This window comes from Podarcis erhardii (assembly GCF_964252035.2).
Source record: "Podarcis erhardii genome assembly, chromosome: 4".
NCBI classification, from domain to species: Eukaryota; Metazoa; Chordata; class Lepidosauria; order Squamata; family Lacertidae; genus Podarcis; species Podarcis erhardii.
Window position 1 is genome coordinate 100,688,873 of NC_138508.1, and position 23,933 is coordinate 100,712,805.

Genomic DNA, 23,933 nt, shown 5'->3' on the forward strand with positions numbered 1-23,933 from the left:
GCTGCGGACGTTTGCCCTCCAACGCATTGAGGGTGACAAGAGCCTAGCATGATGATGGAATGGAGAGAGGGAAGAGAGCAAACCCATCTCCACTCTCTTTCATGTGGTTGTCATCATGTGAGGGAATTGAATGTTCCAGCAGGGCCAGCTAGAGTCATCCTTTTAATCGGGTATAGAGGTACACAATGTACACACATAAAGGGAAGACAGCAAATATTATAGGAAACATTGGGAGTTCCCATGATATACAGAGACATGTACTATACAGTGGTACCTCGGGTTACATACGCTTCAGGTTACACACGCTTCAGGTTACAGACTCCACTAACCCAGAAATAGTGCTTCAGGTTAAGAACTATGTTTCAGGATAAGAACAGAAATCGTGTTTCGGCGGCATGGCGGCAGCAGGAGGCCCCATTAGCTAAAGTGGTGCTTCAGGTTAAGAACAGTTTCAGGTTAAGAACGGACCTCCAGAACGAATTAAGTACTTAACCCGAGGTACCACTATACATGTATCTGCTTACTCGTGGAATGTGTACCTCAGCTCCAACTTTCTAGACATGTAAATAGATGCAAGTGCTTATTTCTCGAGATGCCAAGGCACAGTTGATTTCTGTCGACACCTGCTTTTCAAGTTTTCTCTAAAGGCCTTCCATCCACTTTTTCAGAAAAGGACTCTGGGAATAATTAGCCAGGATGATTATGTCAGCTCAGCACAGTAACGACACGGAAAAATATGCCCGCAGTGAGATGTTTTAAAGACAGTTGTTTTCTTTGTCTGGTTTTCTAGTTTGTTTAGGGCTTAAAATTATCTCATTACCTGGCATAACCTGTTGTTGTTTTGCACAGTCCGTTTTATGATGCTGTCACCATTTGCATCTATATTTCCTGTATTCAAAATGGAAGTAAAGCAAAAATGGAAGCAGGGAAGAGCAACTCCAGGAGATGTCTGAATGATTTGCCACTAGGCATGGCTTCCCTAAAATAAATCCCTTGGAAACAATGGTGTTTCTATGTACACTTAACAGTCTACATACTGAAGTGTCCATGGCCCATATCACTTCCCTCAAACTCTTGGATCTTTGGGGGATAGGCTCCACGTGCCATTCTGTTGTCACGTTGCTTGTTACAAGGGGAAAGGCCCATTCCTGCCCATTCTGGAAATACAGCTATAGAAACTCGTCTGACAAACTGCTTGTTTTGCTCTGTCCTTGGTTACATGCCAAAAGGTGGTGAAAACATTTTAAGTTGTAGTCAACTAAGTTTTACTTAGCATAGACCTATTGAATTTAACAAATGACTAAATTAGGTTAAATAATATCAATGGGGCTATTCTGAATAAAAGCGAGATGAGTGCCGCAACTCCAGAGTCGTCCGTGACTGGACTTAATGGTCAGGGGTCCCTTTACCTTTATTCTGAATAAAACTCAGTTAGATACAGTTCTCCACATTTAGAACACATTCTGGAGTGGTGTGGTTTTTCAAAATTGTGCTGTGTTTGCTATTTTCACTGTGTATAACACTTTTTTGAAACAGGAATTCATTTACATACTTGTAACCATAGCTGTCAACGTTTTCCTTTTTTTAAGGGAAATTCCCTTATTCTGAATAGGTTTCCTCACAAGAAAAGGGAAAAGTTGACAGCTATGCTTGTAACCAATCATCAGTCATGAATGTCACTGAGTGGCCTTGGCCAAATTACCCCGAAGCATAACTTACTTAATGGGAAACCCGTTTTCTCCCCACTCTCTCTACAATTTTCCAATCACACTTGGATTCATTAAGCAGCAACCATATTAACTATCCAAGACAGGGAGCAGTCACAGTTTCAAATGTGGGGGTGGATTGGTGTAAGCAAATCAATATCATGCACCCACCATCCAAAATTTAATTATAAATAAGTGTTGAAGATTAGACTGCTATGATTAAAAGATAGGAGAAGGCATGACTAATACCTAGACTTTGCAAATGGGCAAAAGTGACATAGTGCAGTTGCTTTGCTGTTGCAAATTTTTGGAAAAGGAAATCTCTCCTTGGTTAGTGCATTTTGCTTGAACATAATGGAAAACAACAGCTGCAGTGCTATAATTATGGGCATTTCAGCCATAAATCTATTCTTGAAAATGTTTCTCCAGTCACATTCCATTTTTATTCTCTATTTACTAGCCTTTTTATCTTCCTATTTTTCTTTTCGCAGCCCGAGATGTAAAACACAAGAGACCAAGTGCATTAAGCTCATTAATGTCAGCTAGGTTATAAACTAACAGATTCTAGGTTGATATGCTGACAGTGTAAGTTATGCAAAATACTTCAGTGCATTGAAAAGTATGTTTTAAGTATTTCTTTCCGTTGAAAATGCTCGGGTGGTATTTATCGTTTTGCAGTTCTCCTCTACTTCTTTCTCTCTGTTTATAACAGCGTCAGTTTCAAAGCCAAAAAAGATCGTGGTTGTCATATTCTTTCAAATGGCTGATTGATTAAATTCTGAAGTCACTGAGCCCACTGACAAGGTCACTTTGAGCTTGCTACATTTCTTTCAATGTGGCCATCAACCATTTGTACTTCAGAACATAATAAAAAGCTAGACAAGTAGCATGAAATACAGCTCAGGAATTAAGAACTTTATGCTCTGGTAGCTTACCTTGGAAACATCTGCACAACTGTGTGACCTCTGCTTTCAAAATTGAATATAATGACGGAGGATTAAATCCAGCTAGTTGTAAGAAGCAGATAGAAAACCAAGCATATTTTGTTCATCTGTTTACTCTTACACATTCTTCCAAAGAACTTGCCCCTACTTTTATTTTAAAAGGCAAGCCAATGACGGAAACTACTTTGCGTTGTCAACATGGTCAATTCAACTGACATGTAACACATTAGAAATCCAGGCTAATTAATGCTACAATACTTTAATGGGCTTGAATTTACAATCTGGTGCATCTAATGAACTTTTATGATTTATTTATTTCTGAAAAAGACATAAGAACACAGGAAGTTGCCTTATAACTGGTCCGATCTTGGTCCATCTAGGGTGCTTGATGACAGTAAAATATGCTCGATGGCAGTTTCTGAAGACTTAACAGACAATGTTGCTGATATGAGCCTCTAAGTGGCTTTTACCTCATGCCAGATTTCCTAAACTCCTCCGGTGACAAATCCCAACTGTCTCTTTCACTGACAATTAACTCCCAACTTCTCAGAACTTCCAGCCAATCAGAATCTGCTATCATCCAGAACAATCAGAATACATTGACATGATTCAAGTCCCACCTATAAATTCTCAAAGTGATTATCTTTGGGTAAACCACTTGGGAAGCATCTATATGAAGTGGTATAAAATATTATTTAAAAATAAAATAATAAATACACATTGCTTTGCGTTCTTCTTGTTCTGTAGCTGTCATAGATTATGCTTGATTCAACCAGACAAGTCTAGCCACAGTCACAGACTGGTGATTTTATTGCCTGGCCTTGATGTCTAGAAGTGTCTGGTCACCCTGTGACCTGTAAGGCAGGGACTGGGCTTCTTCTTCTTCTTCTTCTTCTTCTTCTTCTTCTTCTTCTTCTTCTTCTTCTTCTTCTTCTTCTTACCTTGCTGCTCTCCTAGGAGGCAGCACAGAAGGCTTGATCAGTTCCACAAAGGCAACAGTCTGCACCATTTGGCACTTTGAGATCTCCAATCAGCCTTTGCAGAACTGGGGGAAACTACCCAAAGCCCTTCAGAGCCAGAGTCCAGGTGCAAAGTCCTCCTCTGCAATGTGCATGCTAGTCTATGGAATATCTCCAGTAAGTTATTTACTTACTCATTATATCAATATCTTGCCCTTCCTTCCAGGGTGGCAAAGAAACAAATGATAAAACAAATATAATGATTAAAACATGAGGAAGGTACTCAGCAGACACCAAAGAGACAACAGAGAGCTGCCACAACAACATGAAAGGCCTGATTCCTATAGTGTGCAGAATGGACCTTCTGATAAGAGGTGGCTGCAGGAGGCTTCACCTTCAGAGCACCTTCAGAGTTGATTGGGTCTACAAGGGGTATCACAAGGGACACAGGTGGCGCTGTGGTCTAAACCACAGAGCCTAGGGCTTGCCGATAAGAAGGTCAGCAGTTCGAATCCCCATGATGGGGTGAGCTCCCGTTGTTTGGTCCCTGCTCCTGCCAACCTAGCAGTTCAAAAGCACGTCAAATGCAAGTAGATAAATAGGTACCGCTCTGGCGGGAAGGTAAATGGCATTTCTGGGTGCTGCTCTGATTCACCAGAAGCGGCTTAGTCATGCTGGCCACATGACCCAGAAGCTGTCTGCGAACAAACGCTGGCTCCCTCGGCCTATAGAGTGAGATGAGCACGCAACCCCAGAGTTGTCTGCGACTGGACCTAATGGTCAAGGGAACCTTTACCTTTACCTTTCTTCCAAGTATCCTAGTCACAAGCTGTATAGGACTTTATATACCAATTAGCTGGGTAGCTAACTGTGCCATTATTTCATAACATGGTGGTGATTTCCTGTAATAGTGAGCAGTGGAGCTGCCACACTTCTCACAAGTTGCAGATCCCTGGATAAACCAAAAGGGAGCCCCACATAAAATGCATTGCTGTAATCCAAACTGGAGGTTACCAGAGCATGGGCATTTGTGGTCAGACTATCCTGACTTGAACTGAGAAACATTTTACATTCTGACTACATGAAACTGCCCTCAGTGTACCATTGTGGATGCCAGATAAGCCTATACAATTGGGGATCTCTTCATGAGATCTTTATCAGGGAAGAGAAAGAGCTCTTGGGAATGCCTGCAATGGACACAGCATGAAATTATAGTGAAATAATCTTACTCATTTTTTCCCCTTTTGACAGATAATAGGCATTATTAGAGTCCCGAGACTCTCATCTTGCACCTGTGTGTGGTTTTTGAAAAAGAGAAAATTACTTCCCAGGGTTCCAAAAATAATTCTGCAAATGTGAGTTTAAGGCTGCAGTCCTAAGCACATGTATTATTGAATAGCTCCCATTTAATTCCCTGGGATTATTTCTGAATAGGCATGTGTGGGATTGCACAGCACATCTTTTATTTAGCTCCAATGGGGATGTTTCCTTTTGGCAGTCTTTATCTCTGCCCCACCCTTTCTCTCTCGATTTCTTTCCCTGAAAACTTCTGTCTCCCTTCCACCTATAAGACAACCATTAGAAAGGGCTACCCAAGCTTTCCATAACCTGGGCCTATTATATATCTCTTAGAACAAGTGACAGAATTGGTTATAGACTGAAACATGCTCATTATTTTCTGTAATTTTCCTGAAAGTCTTCTAATGGCGTCTTTACATAGAAGACTCTGAGGGATTTATTCATCCTTGGGTGAGGGGAATAAAGGTAGTTATATAAAAAGAAAAGGTAAATATTTGATATTGCAGTTGGGAAGATTACAGTGTTCATGTTATATGTATACATTCCCTCAATTGACAGAAATGCTTTGGGTAGGCACTTCTCTGAGGTGCAGATCTGTAAACACAATTCTGAACGCAACAGGACAAATGAGCATTTATGTTTATTGCTGGCAACTGGATGTTGCACTATATATTTCCACAAGACTGGGGCACAAAGTTAGTGGCATTTGTTGAAACATTCACTTAAGTGTCTTATTCTCCATTTTAAACATGAAATTTCAACAAATTCTCCGAGACAGTTCGGTATGTGGCTATATTCTGTTTTATAATACTGTTTTACTATTTTTATGTTGTATGTCTGTTATGATACTGCTTTACTGGTTTTATGCTGCATTATTTTTAATACTGCTCGGGCAATTTTAAACATTAGGCAGTTTAGAAATGCTTTTTAAGAAGTACTAAAATAAAGGATGTCACATCACAGGACCCTTTAAACCTGAGTGCCACATTCCCTTCCGGAAACTTTCTCAGCCCCAGATCAGACATATCTCCATCTATTGCTACAGGTCTTTTAGAAGTTGATCAGGCATAAGATCCAGGCAACGTGGGGTGGTTGGCCTATGTGATTTGTGAAAGCCAGTAATGGCGCGATTTCACGTTCTGTGCTGGTACTTGAATCTACCAATCCACAAAATCCATTTTTACTCTCTGTCATATATTTTGTCTAAATAACCATTCTAATCATAACAATTGCATGGTTCTTGCTAATTCCACTAAGCAAGCTCATAATGGCATTTGTTGATTATGGCTAAATTCCTCAAGGTAATACTGAGCTAAGAATGTGCACTGCAGGCATCTATGGAACACACTCGTCTCCAGCATAGATCTACCGTATTTTTCGCACCATAGGATGCACTGGACAATAGGACGCACCTTGTTTTAGAGGGGGGAGAACAAGAAAAAAAAATCTCCCCCTCTCTGCACAGCGCCCCTTCAGCGAAGCGGCAGGAGGCGCTGCGCAGAGAGGGGGAGAATTTCCCCCCTCTTGTTTTCCCGTTCTAAAACAAGGTGCCGTTTAAGGTGTGTTCAGGCGGCTACCTTGGAAGCCTGGAGAGTGAGAGGGGTCAGTGCACACCGACCCCTCGCGCTCTCCAGGCTTCAGGTTCCTTTCGACCTGCTCTTTGGGGCTGGCGGGGGGAAGCCCACCACCAGCCCCAAAGAGCAGGTCAGGGAGCAGCGGAAAGGCGCAGCGGAGAGGCTGCTGTGATAGTCACGTGTCTCCTCTCCAGCTGGGAGAGGGTCGAGGGCTATGGCTTCTTTAGTCCTGCACGTGCTGTCCCAGCTGGAGAGGTGGCGCGCGGCTATAGAGGCTCCTGCCATAGCCGCGTGTCACCTCTCCAGCCGGGAGGAGGTCGCGGGGCTATGGCGTCTTCGCTCCATAGAACGCACACACATTTCCCCTTCATTTTTGAAGGGGAAAAAGTGTGTCCTATAGAGCGAAAAATACGGTATATATTAATAACTCTGTGAACACATATTTATGTAAAATATGGGTTATACAAGTCCATAAAAACCTTTAGGCTCAGACAGAGTAATCTGCTCATGCATTTTTACTATGTTTGCTACAAAATTGAGCAACCTTTGTGTGATTCTAAATCCAGATTTCTGTTGAAGGTTTCCCTGCATATATTTCTCTGCATATGGTCCAAGGCAATGTTTTGCCAGAGGTAGTAATAGTTTTTTTGTAAATTACAATATTTGTAATGAAATTTATATGTGTACTGAAAGGAAACATTTCTTTGAACAGATGAAAACTACAGGTGTTTTTCTGTTTTCTGTCCACATTGTGGGGGGGAAATCACTGCTCGGGTAAAAACCACACATATGCACAAGGCTTTCAGAATCTAGAGAATTGTATAGTCCCTGAGTTAATGCACAGGACACAGTTAATAAGCCTGAACCTTGGGATCAAGGCTGCTGCACAGTCCTTGAATTTTCCTGATTCAGTTCTAGGCACAGGTTCTGGGTAAATATGGTTTTCAGGGTGTCTTTCACTATTGGAGAAGAGAGGATAGGCAGTTGGTACGTATTTTTTTCTCCATTCCACTCCAGAATCTGTGAGTCTTTAGTAGTAATACCAGCTCAGCTTACTCTCCAATCTGCTGCTGCTGCTGAATGCCAATTCAGCCCTTAATACAGGGGCCAGCAACCTTTTTCAGCAGGGGGCTGGCCCACTGTACCTCAGACCTTGTGGGGGGCCGGACTATATTGGGGCGGGGGGGTGAACGAATTCCTATGCCCCACAAAAAAACCCAGAGATGCATTTTAAATAAAAGGACACATTCTACTCATGTAAACACAAGCTGATTCCCGGACCATCCGTGGGCCGGATTGAGAAGGCAACTGGGCCGGATTCGGCCCCTGGGCCTTAGTTTGCCTACCCATGCCTTGATGCAACATGACTCATCTGTGACTTCATCATTGATGAGGGGGCCAAGCTGGCATGCCTCACGGAAACCACCATGATACTTAGTGGTCCCTGCCTGTTGCAGGAGGAAATCAAGGGGTTTTGCCTCAGGTTTAGCTGCAGAACACACATTTTACCTAGAGATGGTTGCTCTCACACCTTGCATTAAAAAGGAGCTCAGGATGTAGGAGCAGTGAAAGATAATTACCTGAAAACGTAGAGTGACACAGCCACTGGCAAAGAGAAAGGGTGGGATTCACCAAAGAAACTACATCAAAATAAGTCCTGAGTGAGGACTGAGGACTTTCACTTGCTCAACAGGGCTTCCCCCCTCCCCCCTCCCCCAATGGCTCTTGGGGTCAGGGGAACCTCTAGAACACTGTATAGGGGGAGAGAGGATTGTTCCATCTGGCAAGCTGAAATGCTTGCACAAATGGAAGGTTCATAATAGAGCCACTTCCGAACCTGGGGAGGAGGTGGGGTTGCGGGCTTCATGCCCACCCCATGTGCACGGGGGCTGGCTTCAGCCAACACGAGACTGAGGGAATCCCGGCCGCATCGCCCACCCAGCCAGCCAATCGGGTGGCTGGGGGGGGGGGCGTGACCTGCCCTATTTAGGGCCGGCACGGCTGGGGCTTGCCTCTTTTCGCTGTGCCAGCCAGCTGATTTTCCCACCCTCCCTCCCTCCCTTTAGGCAGGTTCCTGACTTTGCTATGGGCTTTGGTTGGTCGCCGCAAGGGGCCTGGTAGGAATTTTTCCCAATTGGCAATTTCAGCTGATCGGTTTTTCGCCTACCTTGTAAGAACTCGTCACAACTCCTCGGCATTGGCGGTTAGGCATTGGTAAGAAGGGGTTAAGAGGATGTGGGGGGGAGGAAACACCATCACCTCCCCCCAAAAGCTAAGGGTAGTCCGTTAGAGGATTCCGGGGGGGGCGTGGCCCTGTCCGAAACCTATGGAGGTGTGGGCCTAAGGCACGGCCCCAAGCGGTGACCCGGGGCAGCTCCTAGTTGACGTGCCTCAGCAGGACTCCCCCTTTTGGTGTTAACCCATGCCGGTCTTCATGCAATCGGGCTGGAGCCAGTTAGTCGATAGGACCAATGCCTAAGCCAATACCTCTCATTCCTGAAATCAATAAAGTTGTGGCCTAATTCGCCCATTTAACCTTAATACTTGGTGTCCTGTGTCATTATTTCTCCTTGCTGGGGGGGGGGGGGAACTCGCCACACAATGCAACATTTAATTCCACCCAAAATATAGCTTGATGGATAAACAGCAAGGATGAACTCAGTATAATGCAGTTCATTATCTTATATGCCTTTTTGCGTTTGTTTTGTGAAAACGAACGTGCGTGTTTTAAACAGAATTATATTGTTGCATCCAGTATCTGCATTCAGCCAGTGTTAACACTTTAAAGCCCTCTACCATCACTTCTAGGTTTACCAAGCAGATAATGCCATTAACCTGGGCAATTTAGCTCACGGTGCCCTTAAAATGAACAGCATTCCCTACTGCTGACTACTTGACAACACTTCGGCAATTTATTTTCTGCTAACCTGAACAATATAAAAGCTCTCCACCTTTTAGCTATAAGCCCATTGGGATATGATTCAACAAGATTCATTTGAAATAAATATCCACTGGTATTGCTCATAATGTAAGCTAAACAATACACATTTTCACTTAATGTTATCGACTATCTTGGTGAGATGCATCTATTTAATTACAAATTATCATCTAAAGCAATGACTTTAGAGTGGGGTGGTATTGTGGGAGTGTTTGTAGAACTGGTGAACTCAATCTCTCCTGCAAATCTTGTTAATGTTTCTAATTAGTGGTGGTGACCAATTTCAGAACTGGGGGGAGGAAATTCTGATTCAGAAATCTCAGTCACATTGCAAGCCAGGATCAAACCTCCTCTGAATTAACTTCCCTTTGAATAGGGTTATATGTTGATTTAACAGTACTGTTCCATTTAACGGTAGGTTGCTCCTTATTTTTGACGTAAAAACTTTTCAGCCAGCCATAGATTTGCTGACTGCACAAAGAGACTACCAATGACTAGTATATTTTAAGAACAGTCTAGTGGATATATTTTTAAATTTAAAAAATGCAGTGACTTTTATAAGTGTACAAATTGATCGTAAGTAGCTTTGCAGGATCTCCCAGCATGGAGATGCATATGTTAGAAAAAGCTTCAGCTTTTTCTATTGCTGCTGCTTCTGTACCTAAGAAAGGCTTAGAGTCCATTTCATAAAAGGCAGAAACTCTAGTCTAGGGTTGTAGGGAAATTCATTCAGTCTGCTTTCTGCAGCAGACCAACACAAAACCCCAATATTTCTAAACTTCTTTGTGGATCTGGACACAACTTCCAACTCACGTCTCTAGATTATGCAATGCCATTTCATTATTCAAAAAGCGCACACAAATATGGATTTTACATAAAATATGAATACAAAATATATCATTTATGAAGGAATGCACTGAAAAGCACTGATAACGTATATTTTACATTAAAAGTTCATAAAAATGCATGCAATCTAAATATGGACTTTTGGGGAGTGCTTTCAGAAATCTGCAAAAATGGGATGGAAAAGACCTCTGATTGAGCACCAACAAAACAGAAATGGACACAATCTATTTCTTCTCTCGCTTAGGAACAAAACAGTGAAGAGAGTTAAGGCCTGTGTAGTTGCCTGAAGCTGACTTTTATAACCAGACAAGGGACATCTATACCCTTTGTTTAATTGCATAAGAAAGGTTTTCTAATGTGATAATGCCATCCACTTAAATGTTTCAGATGTAGTTACAATATGTTCTTCACAACACTGAATTCAAACAAAAATACACCGTACTACCTGAATTCACCATACTACCTGATCCCAATAATGCTTGTGTAGAAGTCACTCAAAATAAGCTTGTTGGAATTTACTTCTGAGTAAACATGCATGTTTTCCCAGTAGTGATATATGGAAGTGAGCGCTGGACCATAAAGAGGGCTGATTGCCAAAGAATTGATGCTTTTGAATTATGGTGCTGGAGGAGACTCTTGAGAGTCCCATGGACTGCAAGAAGATTAAATCTATCCATTCTGAAGGAAATCAGCCCTGAGTGCTCACTGGAAGGACAGATCCTGAAGCTGAGGCTCCAGTACTTTGGCCACCTCCTGAGAAGAGAAGACTCCCTGGAAAAGCCCCTCATGTTGGGAAAGATTGAGGGCACAAGGAGAAGGGGACGACAGAGGATGAGATGGTTGGACAGTGTTCTCGAAGCCACAATCATGAGTTTGACCAAACTGCAGGAGGCAATGGAAGACAGGAGTGCCTGGCGTGCTCTGGTCCATGGGGTCACGAAGAGTCGGACACGACTAAATGACTAAACAACAACAAACATGCATGTAAAGAATATGTGCTAGTTAAGGCACAGAAATATCATTACGTAGACTCTGAGCAGAATAATGCAAATGTTTTCACCTATTCTGAATTCATTAGCTCTAATATGTTCTTCCATTGCCAGGTATCCATCAGTGTGGTGGCTCAAATTAATTTAGGATGAAAAATGCTTCTACCCAGACAGCAATGAATCCAAAACCTGTATCAATCTCTCCTCCTCTGATTTCTCCTCTATTAAAAGGAGGAAGCCTAATGAACTCTGTGTAATTAAAAGCTCTCACAGCTTGACAACAACTAAGTCCACCCCATTGCTACTTACAGAGCTTTTTGGAAAACGATCAACCTTGAGGTAAAAAAAAAGAGAAGATGAGGAGAGAAAGATGTTACTAAAACTACGAAGATCATAATTAAAGTTGCAGCCAGAACAACTGAGCACAATTGTTAATATGTGATACAAGTGAGAGAAACACTTTGCAGAGTCTGTTACTTGATGTAAGACCAAGTTCAAGCTATTGCTTTCAAGTTCTGATGTCTGCCTGCAGGGATGTATGTGTGTGTATGTGTGCGTTTAAAAAAACTTTTATTTTCCTTGATTTATAAATAGACAACACCAAAACTCTTTCCAGAGGAAAGTAAAAGATGGTTCTGTTGTGTAGTTTGGGAAGGTTTCTCCAGTCTCTTGATAAATTATTTTAATGAGCTTTATAATGTGCAGTGTTTTAGAATGGTTTTTTTATTTTATTTTTAATACATAAAGTTTAAGAGACTGAGCTGTGAACCAGAACATCCCTTCTGCCACGAAACTCATTCAGTGGCCTTAAGCAATATTCTTATCAACTTCAGGCTACTATCAATTCCACCTCCTATCTGCAATATGGAAATAACAATAGTTTTAATGCACGATGCAGAGTTTAGGTTAGTATCATTGAGACAATATATATGAAAACACTGAATACTCCATAAAGCTAGATGATGGAATGAATTTTTATTATTATTATTGTGCCAACTGGTCCTTAGGTATTACATTTTATTGATGCCAGCTATGTAACTACCTAATATTATGAACCTGTCATGGCACAAATATTTACAATTATCTGGATTATAGAATGAATTTGACCGGCTTATACTGCATGAGTGATTTATGAATTAAGTGCTACCCTCTTCCCCCAAATTCCCCATTGGCTCAGAAAGATTACAAAGTTGTTCTTAGTGTGTGGACTATATGAGGCAGGCTTTCTATCCTTCCACATTTAAGGTGGCGGTTTTGAAATAGCCTAAAATGACCCCTAACATGAACACATATCATCTGTTGGGCAATATATATCCCAGCCCCACTATATGTAGTGTAGCACATCCTTCAATCTGATTTGGGCATTCCATATCTCAGAACTTTTGCTTACCACTAAGCAAAGAGCTAATGTCATTTTTCTGAAATATAAGAAGCTGCTTTAGATAAAACTCATCATTGTTAACAGTGGTTGATGGGCTCCTAACTGGCAGTGTAGGGGACTGAACCCTAGGCATGCAAACCATGTGCTCTGCTACCACTGAACCATTGCCATTCTATATGAAAGCCAAGGAACCCTACAAATACAATTAAAATCTTTAGGCTCCTGTTCTGCCCTATGGTATAAAAGCATAAGAAAATAATTTCACAAGGCATTAGCCAGAATCCAAAGGTATATCATCATAACCCTTTAAGTATCTAATTCCTAATATTGTATTCCACCAAGAGCAACACATTCAAATTGGAACACTCAATTACAAAGTGGAATATGCAATTCCATTAAATGAAAATCACTGCCATAGAGGCAGAAGCGTGGAGTGTCTGACAATCATAACAAGTTGCTCATTTCTACAGAACCACATGTGGTATTGGTTCTTTCGAAAGTAATATAAAGCAAAACAAAACAATTTTTGCACCCACATCAAATCTACCATCACGGTCATGCTTCTTTTAACGAAACTCTCTTAGAAATTCTGAAATCTTCACATTAACTAAAAGTACTTAGAAACAGTGAACTGTTCCCCCCCTCCGCCCGCTACTACAATAAATCGCAAAACACCAACTGAGGCAATTGCATGTCCTTCCTGGCTACAACCCAAGGCTGCAATAAATTCATCTGGATGCTTTCAAAGATGCAAGAGCTGCCTTAGATGGCAGGGATTAAAAAGTGTTTCTCAGCAGGTCATTCTCATATCTGATCATGGTGCAAAATAAAGACACTCAGGAGGAATGCAGTAAAGGACTCCCCATCAAATATGAGACTTTATTCTGCAGTACTTTGATGTCTGGGCTTGTAGCACAGCTACCTAATGATGGATCACTGCCTGTTGCCTTCTGATTGCTATTTGATAGACCTCAACATGCACCCCTTGCATTTCTCTCCATCTGTGTAATCACTGAAAGGGAGGAAGGCAGATTAGGCACCAGCAGATAATCAGGTTAGGAACTGGCCATGGTTCTGAAGGGCCCCTTACTGCCCGGGCCATACCACCATTTTCAGCAACAGACTGGGCTGCTGTTTTTGAACAGGAGCCAAGCTCAGTTCCCTTCTGTAGTGGTCACCTTCCAGTTTAAGTCACCAAAATGTAATGTCCCAGCTCCCATATCTGTAGTCCAGATAGGATTTACTAATACCTTGATATGTTAGATCACATTCAATTTTTGCCAGTGCACTAAGGAGAAGTTCGTTTCTTCTGTTCTTCATTTGTCTATTTACATTTTTAGAAACCACTTTCCCAACAATTTCCCAATGTGTTTTTTTAAATAAAAATATACACAAATAAATAATCTATAATACAATTTTTATCATACCCCTGCCCCCAAACTTACCCCCCACACAACCAGACTAGAAGCAGCAGTGAAATTGTCAAGGGCATGTACAAAATTACACTAAAGAAGTTCACAACAGAATTAAGGTAACTTTTAGGTAAGACCCTCAAGTCAGTCTCTCTCTCTCTCTCTCTCTCTCTGTGTGTGTGTGTGTGTGTGTGTGCAAAATAAAAAAACGAAGAAAGACCTTAATACCAGTAATTTTCTCAATACAAATGATTGCAGGCCCTTTGGGTAATGGTGTTCCATGATGTGCGTGCTGCCACTGAAAAGACCCTGCTTTTGAGAAAGAAACATATTTCCAAACTAATGCTTCCAAGTTTTCATAAACATAATTCATTTTCAAACTATAAACTGTCTTTTCCTATTTTTTTTTTTAAGTAAAACTATTTTGCAGGTGATATACTTGCCTAACTCAATGAAACAACAGGGCCCTATACAACAATAACATTTTAAAGATAATACTAAATGTTACAGTAATAATTAGCAGCCTTCACTATTGCATGTAATATTTATTTTTCCTAAGTTCTAACCTTACCCTTACTGCCCTTCAAACAGTTTTGTTTCCTGAGCAGCTTTTGTTTGCACAATTAAGTTCACAAATATTCCAGAATCCCAGCTCTACCCATGCAATGACCTGTAACATTACAGAAGATTGAGTAAAATATGGGGGCAAGAATGAATAAACATTCTCTGCAATTATAGGACAGTAAATGGACCGTTGCTGATCAGTATTATGGCTATGTGAATTTCCAAAGTGTTTCATTTGATAGGTTTGCTAGAATGTCCACCAGATAAATACCTTGGGTGCACAAACAACATTTGTTCAAGGAGTCCCTGAAGCACTGACTCACTATATATAAAACAAAAGCAGCAAAAACCATTTGAAAATTGTCCTTGTGCGAAGAAGAACAGCTATTTGGACAGTTACAAAAATGATCAGCATTTATATAGCACTTTAGAATCTTTAGTTCATTCACATGGGCTGCCACATGGTAATCCTTTGTTGTTGTTGTTTAGTCGTGTCCGACTCTTCGTGACCCCATGGACCAGAGCACGCCAGGCACTTCTGTCTCCTGCAGTTTGGTCAAACTCATGCTGGTAGCTTCAAGAACACTATCCAACCATCTCGTCCTCTGTCGTCCCCTTCTCCTTGTGCCCTCCATCTTTCCCAACATCAGGGTCTTTTCCAGGGAGTCTTCTCTTCTCATGAGGTGGCCAAAGTACTGGAGCCTCAGCTTCAGGATCTGTCCTTCCAGTGAGCACTCAGGGCTGATTTCCTTCAGAATGGATAGGTTGGTTCTTCTTGCAGTCCATGGGACTCTCAAGAGTCTCCTCCAGCACCATAATTACATGGTAATCATTACAACAACCCTATTAAGATAGGTGAGTATGTTTCTCCTTGCGCTGAAGGTGAGGGACTGAGATAGCATGACTTTCTGAGAGAGAGTGACTTGCTTAAGGCTTGCTAGGGAGTTCACAGAGGAGAGGAGACCTAAAGCATGGATGTGCTGTTTCACAGGAGGCTCTTAGCAAATTGTGCCTGGGGAGCAGCCAGCACTCCTATCAATGAACACTGGCACCTAAGAGGTATGGAGCCCCCTTGGGTGGGTGAGCCTCACTGCCACACCTTCCAGAGGAAGAAGGCAGGCAAGTGAGTGAGAGAAGGCGTCTCTTTGCCACCATTGCCTGCCCTGTGACGTCAAGGAGACAAAAGGAGGGCAAGGAAGAGGGCAGAGGTTGCCTCTCCCCAAATCTAGAGCCAGCCCTGTTCCAACAAAGCAGGTCTCTTTCTTCAAGGAGCCTCGCTTGTTATTTAGGACATTCCTAGTTATGTGGCCATTTTGGAAAAATACAGCTTGTATAGAAATGATGGCAAATCTATTCTAAGGCTTCCCTCAGGGTATCTGGAATCAATCCTGCAACTGATTTTCAAAGGGGTAGAATATGAATTGGTTTTGAGTTTCCAGACATGCTTTATTTTCAAGGCTAGGTTTTGAATTTGTTTACTTGTTCATTCTCAGGTTTTTTTTACAGTGTTATATAGCTAACTACACTAAAAGGCCAAACTAAAGGGCCTAACTACACAACACTAAATGTAATGCTGCCATCAGGGTTTTGTTTTAATTATTACTAGGAAGTGGAGGAAACTTTATCAAGCCCACAGCATGCAGAGAAATGATATTCCTCTTTTGTCAACAGCCACAATTTCCATGGAAATTGCCCCCACACTGCAGTTAGCGATAGGAAAAAAGGTCCCATTAGGTGCCAATGCAGCACCTATCCACCACCATTACTAAATTAATCCCCTCAAAACTCAGATCATCAGCAATGAACTTACTCCATATGTTGCAGTATCTAGCTGTTTAAGATCATTATATCTGCTCTACTGTATTATTCTACCTGTTGTTATAATAGATTTATTCCAATATAAGAAGTACTCATTATTCTCAAGAATAGGCTAGGAAGGAAGGCTATAATTATTTTTGTAGCAAGGGTTTGGATCTGAACTGATCAGTTGGTATCACATACCTGGCAGGCCATAAATAATTACAGCAACCTAATTTCGTCCGATAGGATGTTCTGTATTAAAGAAAGCAGGGCACCCAACAATTGCATGGACTATTGTTGGGGTTGTCAATATGGTGCCCATCACCTCTCTTGGAACTCCCAAGATTTCCTGCCCCACCTGATTGTTTCTAAATAGGGTAGTATTTCTCTCTGTGTATATTTTTTATACGCTGACCTTCAGGAAAAAAACTCCAGTTTTCAGCTACCCAGCCTTTTAACTTTCTTCTCCCCAGAATCTCTCTCTATGCTCCAACACCACCTAAGTCTGTCCCAGTATCGAACTGGAACTCCTATGGACAATGGCTATGCCTCCACCCTGACCCTCTGGTTAGGGCTGGTATTACAAAGCATATCTTAGTGGGAACAGCTGAGTTAGGTGAAGCCCACCCATCTCACCTATCCAGGTCTCAGCAACACATGCTGTTGGTTACATTTCTCTGTTAGCATTTATTTATTTATTTATTTATTTATTTATTTATTTATTTATTTATTTATTTAATATAGCACCTTTATGTTACAAAAAGGCTTTAAAAATCCAGTTTCATCATCATTTCATCAATATTTTGTTATATGTATCTCAATTTCAATTTATGAGTTAAAGTCATTACCACATTATCTGCATATAGTTTAATTTTCTCACTTTTTATTGATTAGAACTATTTTATTTTTATTTTTTCTTGATTGCTCACACCAGCAAAATGGCAGATTAGGAAGGATGCATTGAAGTAATGATGCTTTGTTCTACATGAATCTTTACTTTTTCAGCAGGGAAAATAATAGGAAAAAGTTATTGGGGTATGCCTGTTGTTTTACAACTTCATTTTGGCCAAATGGCTTACCCCATCATTGCCTAATTCTGATACTTCATTTCATTTAATAGTTCTTCAATAGTCCTTCTAAGTGGAACAACAACTATGATTATAGCAAGCAATTCTGCCTTGTTATCAAGAATAATGCCTATCCTCCTAAGTAAATTGTTTTGTCTCTAAGATAATACTTATTGCAATCTATCCTTTTATCCATGTATGATTTTACAAAACAGCTTACTATTCATATTTATAATATGGGTTAGTTAATTTGGAAGCCTACAAGTTAATCCTTTTTGCTGGTGTAATATTTTCCTCCCACTCCTTTATATCTAATTAATCAAAATGAATTTGTGAAAGCTCGGACAACCTGCAATTACTTGATTCTGAACTGCAATCATGTTTACTACATTCAGCACTGCCTTCTCATCCACCCTTAACCATTCACCTAGCATCACGGTTCTCCCTTGGGTCTCAAGCCCAAAGCAACTCTACCTACAATGGCATTACCAACTGCTTTGTTCTTTCTCTTCTCCCCCTCCAATGAGTTCAGGTTACAAGCACAGTGATTCTACCCATTGCACCACCAGGCTGGCTGAGTAGGACCTGCTCCCCCCCGCCCTGAAAAGCCCTTCCATCGTGCCACATAACATGCTCCCCACCCCCAGAGAGATGAACTTGGTGTCATTTAGGTTCCATGGAAACACCAGTTTCTTGTGATGTTTATAATGCTGCTAATTACTGTTTGGATATTATTATTTTTAAATTGTTGTACAAATAACCCCATTTTCCTACTTATTTTGTTTTTAGTGTTTGTTTGATTGAGATATATAGATAGATAGATAGATAGATAGATAGATAGATAGATAGATAGTATACATTTGTGTAAAAGTCAGTTAGAAATGTTTTAGGGAAATATGTAAGAAGCAAATGTACTAATTTTCAAAATAATTTTTTGTTTTGTTTGATTGTGTTTGGTCTTGAATAACAGTTTTAAAACATGGACCCTAAATAGTAGAGTAAAATACTTCTTTTTGGATCCCCTTTATTGACGTTTTGATGACTCCCTAGTGAATCACTCGCCCGCTTTCGGCCTTTTTGTTAAAATTGTTATTATATGTTGGTGGACTCCTAGAAAGGGTTTCTATGGCTGCAGTGCTATACACAAGTCCCTGGGAGAGAGTCCCATTGAACTCAGTAGGCCATGCCGGAGTAGACATGTATAGGGCTCTTTAAAAGACACATGTGGGCATCAAGTACAAACCTGCCAGTTCATATTCTGTGAAGCCCACCATGGACTGCTGATAACAGGTTGTAAGAAAGTATTACACCAGTAGCAGTTGGTGGGTCACATTCCCCCTGGCTCAAGTCATCAATAGGATAACAAAAGTTGCTTTGGTACAAAAGTATGTCTGAAACCACAATGAAATGGATATAGAACATGAGGACATCACCTGAACAACCTGTGTGTGTCCCCCATGTGGAAGCCAATACTGTGGGGTGGGTGTAGAGAAGTCACAATACAGTGACATTACATTGTTATGGGTAGATGAATAGGGTTGAATCCCTTCATAGATCCAAGCTTTTCATAGAAGGATCTTGAAATAATAACTACTCAAACTACATTTAGTTTTGTTCTTGACCTAAAAAAACCTTTTTTATACTTTTTTCAGAAAATATTATTTTCCTTTCTCTGTTCCCTTAACTTTTTACTCAAGCAACTGACCAACTGATATCCATAATTTGCCATGGAATAATTCCTAAACCTGCCTTGTGCAGAAGACAGTCTGTGTTTGCCTCATACTTGGTGGCTGCAGCACAAGATATTCATGAGAACTGGTGAAGGTTCCTCATTTTATAAGCACAGTGACACTTCTTAGTTTTGGCAGCGGCTGAGACAAGTTTGAGGATGACATTCTATTCAGAAGATAGATAGCGATGAACTTATCTTCAAAAGAATGCCAACCTTTCCTAACACCAATAGTTTAGTAATTTATATTTCCAGGAACCATAGCCAAAGGGCATTTTGGATTAATTTTTCTGTGTGTATCCAGTGGTGCCCAATCTATTATTTATCCATAAAATAATCATTAATCATTGCAACTAAGGTGAGTGTTTTTTATCAGAGATGCACCCCTCAGAATGCCCCAGGTAATTTCATCCAATTCTAGGCAAGTATTCACTCCATCACTGGCGGCTGAGACTGGATACAGCAGGGTGCAAGTTGAAGACTGCATAAAGCAATGGCTTAGAAGATGGAAGACCTTGCAGTTTATTTTGGCTTTGCCCAAGGCTCATTCAACTATCTGCTTGAGTTCTGTTCTTGTTTCAGTGGAAGTCCAGCTGAGGCTGGTGAGTATTTCTTTTTCGCTGAGGGAGGGGGAGAAAACAAGCAAGCAAGCAAGCAAAAGTCAGAGCCAAATGTCACACAGCCTCCTATTAAAGGTCAGCGGGGTATTCACGGTCCATATTCATTGAGCTAACTGATATATGTAATTGCAAGAATGGTGTTGGAAGGTTGTAGTTCAAATATAAAATGAGGTTTCGAACACTGCAAGCCCAAATTCTCTTGTTCTTTAAGTGTACCAGTGAAAACGTCTAAACAAATCAAACAGAAAGAAAGCAAAGAAGGTATGCAGGGAGTATGATGAGAGAGGCTGAATTCACAGTCTTTCTCTTTCCTCAACTTACTGCTGGGACTGGGGGCACATTACACCAGCCTTAGAGCTGGTGTAATATATTTCCCTTATTGAAATAACGTTCTTTTCCGTTTATAAGACGTCTCCATGTATAAGACCCCCCCCCTTGTTTGGGGGACTGAAATTTCAGAAAATGGGGGGAGATGGCAAAAAGTTGTTGAGCTTTTTTTGTGGAGGATTGCCCAGAGTTGTTGAGCTGTCTCCCGTCTGTCCCCTTGCCAGCAGAAGCTGCCAATCGCCCGCCCAATTGCCGCAGCACTGGCCAATCAACACCACCCACTGATGCAGCAACCAATAATATGCACAATAGCTGCTAGCAGCCATGGCAGCACCCAATCAAATGTCCACCCTATGCACTACCCATGTATAAGACAACCACCACTTTTTAGCATGATTTTTAAGGAAAAAAACCCTAGTCTTATACACAGGAAAGTACGGTAAATGGAAAAGAAACCTTTTCTCATCCATGTGTGTGTGTGTGCGTGCGCATGCACACACACACAGGAACAGTAAAAGACACGCCTCCCCCGTTTTCATCATACTAGCATTAGCCAGACAGGACACAGGAAAGGGCAATTTGTCTACATTTGGTTATTTGTCCCGTTCCCCCCACCCACCCCCCAAAAAGTCACTTGCCCTAATAGTCACATATCAGTTTCCTGAAACTGGCGGACTTACATACCTAGATTTGTGTTGGAACTATAGTCTAATTAGTGTCTGGTGTTCAGCAGTTTCATTCATTGTACCTTGTGAATTCTGAAAACTACTATTTCTCTCTCCTATACACAATAGCTAGCAAAGTTTCCCATCTTTCAAGTTACAGTTGCTATGAAACCCACAAGATTAAGGTATAACACTTGAACTCCATAAATAAATAAATAAATAAATAAGAATTCTCCCTCCACATTTAATAGTAGGAGTTTTGTGAGTTCAAAGCATAAAGACTCTAGTATCCCAAGATACATCAAAGCAAATGAAATGTGTTCTTTGATCTTCAGACCTTACATCTTGCTTATATTATGCAAGCGGTTTCTTTAGTAGGGGGAAATGATCTGTTTGACCAGTGATCACACAGTCGTTTCATGATACCTTTGAATTAGTGAGTTAATTATTTAATTACATGTCTACACCAGGTTCTCAAACCAACAGGGCATTTAAAGTACTGCACTATAAAATACAGCCATGAAAACCTCAACGAAGTCGAAATCCACTAAAGCAATAAGCAGCAGTAACAGCCAAGGAGCAAAGGCCTATGCTATCTCTTCAGTGACTCAAACACCTTTCTAGACACAAATGTATTGCGTAATCCTCTCCAGCAGCAGAAGGAATGTGGCCAGGTGGGCTCTGTCCTCCAAGTCTGCTCACAATCTACAGTGGGCAGTGTTGCGACCAGGTATTGGGACACGCAAGTGATCCAGCAAGTGGCAGTTAGGATCACCTGGCTGCTGACTATTAGCCAATGCCAGCAGACCTTGGACGAGTGTTTGCCTGGTGGTGGGCAAATAGGAACGCTTGGGTCTGCTCCCAGGGGTCATTAAATTGTGGCCTGCTCGGCCGCCTTCCCTGCTCTTTCATCCCTATTTTCTCTCCCAAACGATGTGGCTAAAATCATAAACTTGCTGTCCCTAAAAAGCTGGGAGGAAGGTACCCAAGGAGACTGCAGAAAGACTTGAATGGGAGGCACAATAGTTTTGCCTTTCTCAATCGTTCAAAGCAGGGCTGAACAAAAATGCCTTTCAAAACATGCTCCCTGCAAAATTAGAAAGCATTTTGACAAATATTTTTAGTAGGGAGGAGAAGGTATAATCCTCCAATAGGTTTTTTTCCCCTCGGAAAATTCTCTTTTGAGAAATTTCAACTCACTTAATGTTGAATGAAAATCTCTATTTAGTTCACATTAGGCACCAGAGGAGAAATATGCCCTGTCCAATTTTTATAGCAAACAGACCTGATTCACCAGTCTTCGAGTTTGGGTTTGAAGACTGCACACAAAAATGTGAATTTCACAGGGAAATATATTGATAAATTTACAAGAATGAGTATTTTAGGGCGAAATGGCATATAAAATGTGTTCAATTTAAATGTATTTTCCATACTTACCCCGCCCCCCGCAAAAATATGATATAACAGACCTATGGCTGAGCACACTGAAAATGGACACAAGACAGAGATGGGCTTAAATATCCAGGGTTTATACTGATTGAGGAAGCAACGGGCTGAGAGAGGTAGACTGGAAGGAGGAAAGATCAAGCCAGGTGCTTATTTTAATGAGATTAAAGGTAAAGGTAAAGGTAAAGGGACCCCTGACCATTAGGTCCAGTCGTGACCGACTCTGGGGTTGCTTTATTGGCCGAGGGAGCTGGCGTACAGCTTCCGGGTCATGTGGCCAGCATGACTAAGCTCTGGGGAACCAGAGCAGCGCATGGAAACACCATTTACCTTCCTGCTGGAGTAGCACCTATTTATCTACTTGCACTTTGTCGTACAGTGGTGCCTCGCAAGACGAAAAGAATCCGTTCCGCGAGTCTCTTCGTCTAGTGGTTTTTTCATCTTGCGAAGCAAGCCCATTGACAGCTTAGCGGATTAGCGCTATTAGCGGTTTAGCGGCTTTTAGCGGCTTATCGGCTTATCGGATAAGCGGATAAGCGGCTCAGCGGCTTAGAAAAAGGGGGGGAAGGGGAAAAAACCCGCAGGAACTCGCAAGACATTTTCGTCCTGCGAAGCAAGCCCATAGGAAATTCGTTTTGCGAAGCACCTCCAAAACGGAAAACTCTTTCGTCTAGCGAGTTTTCCGTCTTGCGAGGCATTCGTCTTGCGGGGCACCACTGTACTTTCGAACTGCTAGGTTGGCAGGAGCAGGTACCGAGCAACAGTAGCTCACCCCGTTGTGGGGATTCGAACCGCCGACCTTCTGATCGGCAAGTCCTAGGCTCTGTGGTTTAACCCACAGCGCCACCCACATCCCTTTTAATGATATTAAACTAATACTAAACAACTAGGGGCTGGGCCTCTGTTCATTCCACTCACCAACCCCTACCATCCCCCACTATATTAAACCACCAGAGCTTCCCACTCTCACCCCATGCAACTAATAAGATTGCTTTTAACCTTCCCAATCCCATTTCTGGAGCCAGTTCTCCCTTCCTTTCAGCAGCTTCACTTTGCATCCATTTCTAACTTCACCTCCATGTCTATGCCTCCCCCTCCTTTTGTGCAATCCCTTTTCCCACAAGCCACCTCCATGGTAACTTCCTGCATCAAATCCAGGATTGTCATGAAGCACTGCAGGTTATCCAATGGGAGCAGTGCTCTGACTTCATGCAAATCCAGTACTGTGATGTGGCACTACAAATTCCCCAATGGGGGCTGCGTGATGACAGCCTTACATTTTTATGTATATAGGAAGATATTGAAAATGACTCCACAACTGAACCCAAGATTCACAGATGGCAAAACAGGTAAAGCTATTTCACTAAATATTCTCCAGGGGTGAAGGAGCTCAAAAAAGGGAAACTATCAAAAACATGTCAGAATATTCTTTCCTGAGGAGAAACTTTCCCAGCTCTAGCTGCAAATGCCTAGAATTGAGCTTGGAACCTTCTGCTGTGAAACATGCACTCTGTCACCAAGCACTGAAATGATATAATTATGGTAAATTAATGTGTATGGAGGGGGATGGAGGATCTGGGCAGCAGGCCCACCCCTCTGACCTAAATGCATTCAATTAAACATCTGCAGAGAAATAATGCATAGCCCCCTGTATGTGCATAGGGCTT

General features: G+C 41.6%; 1 long non-coding RNA gene across 1 annotated transcript; it reads right to left on the bottom strand.

Annotated features, from left to right (window-relative positions):
- Positions 1-637: 637 nt before the first annotated feature.
- LOC309339957 lies at positions 638-3,723 on the bottom strand. Its single transcript, XR_014155698.1, has 3 exons — positions 3,592-3,723; positions 2,642-2,713; positions 638-888 (listed from the first exon to the last, which is right to left on the bottom strand). It is a non-coding gene; the product is annotated as an uncharacterized lncRNA (long non-coding RNA).
- Positions 3,724-23,933: the final 20,210 nt, after the last annotated feature.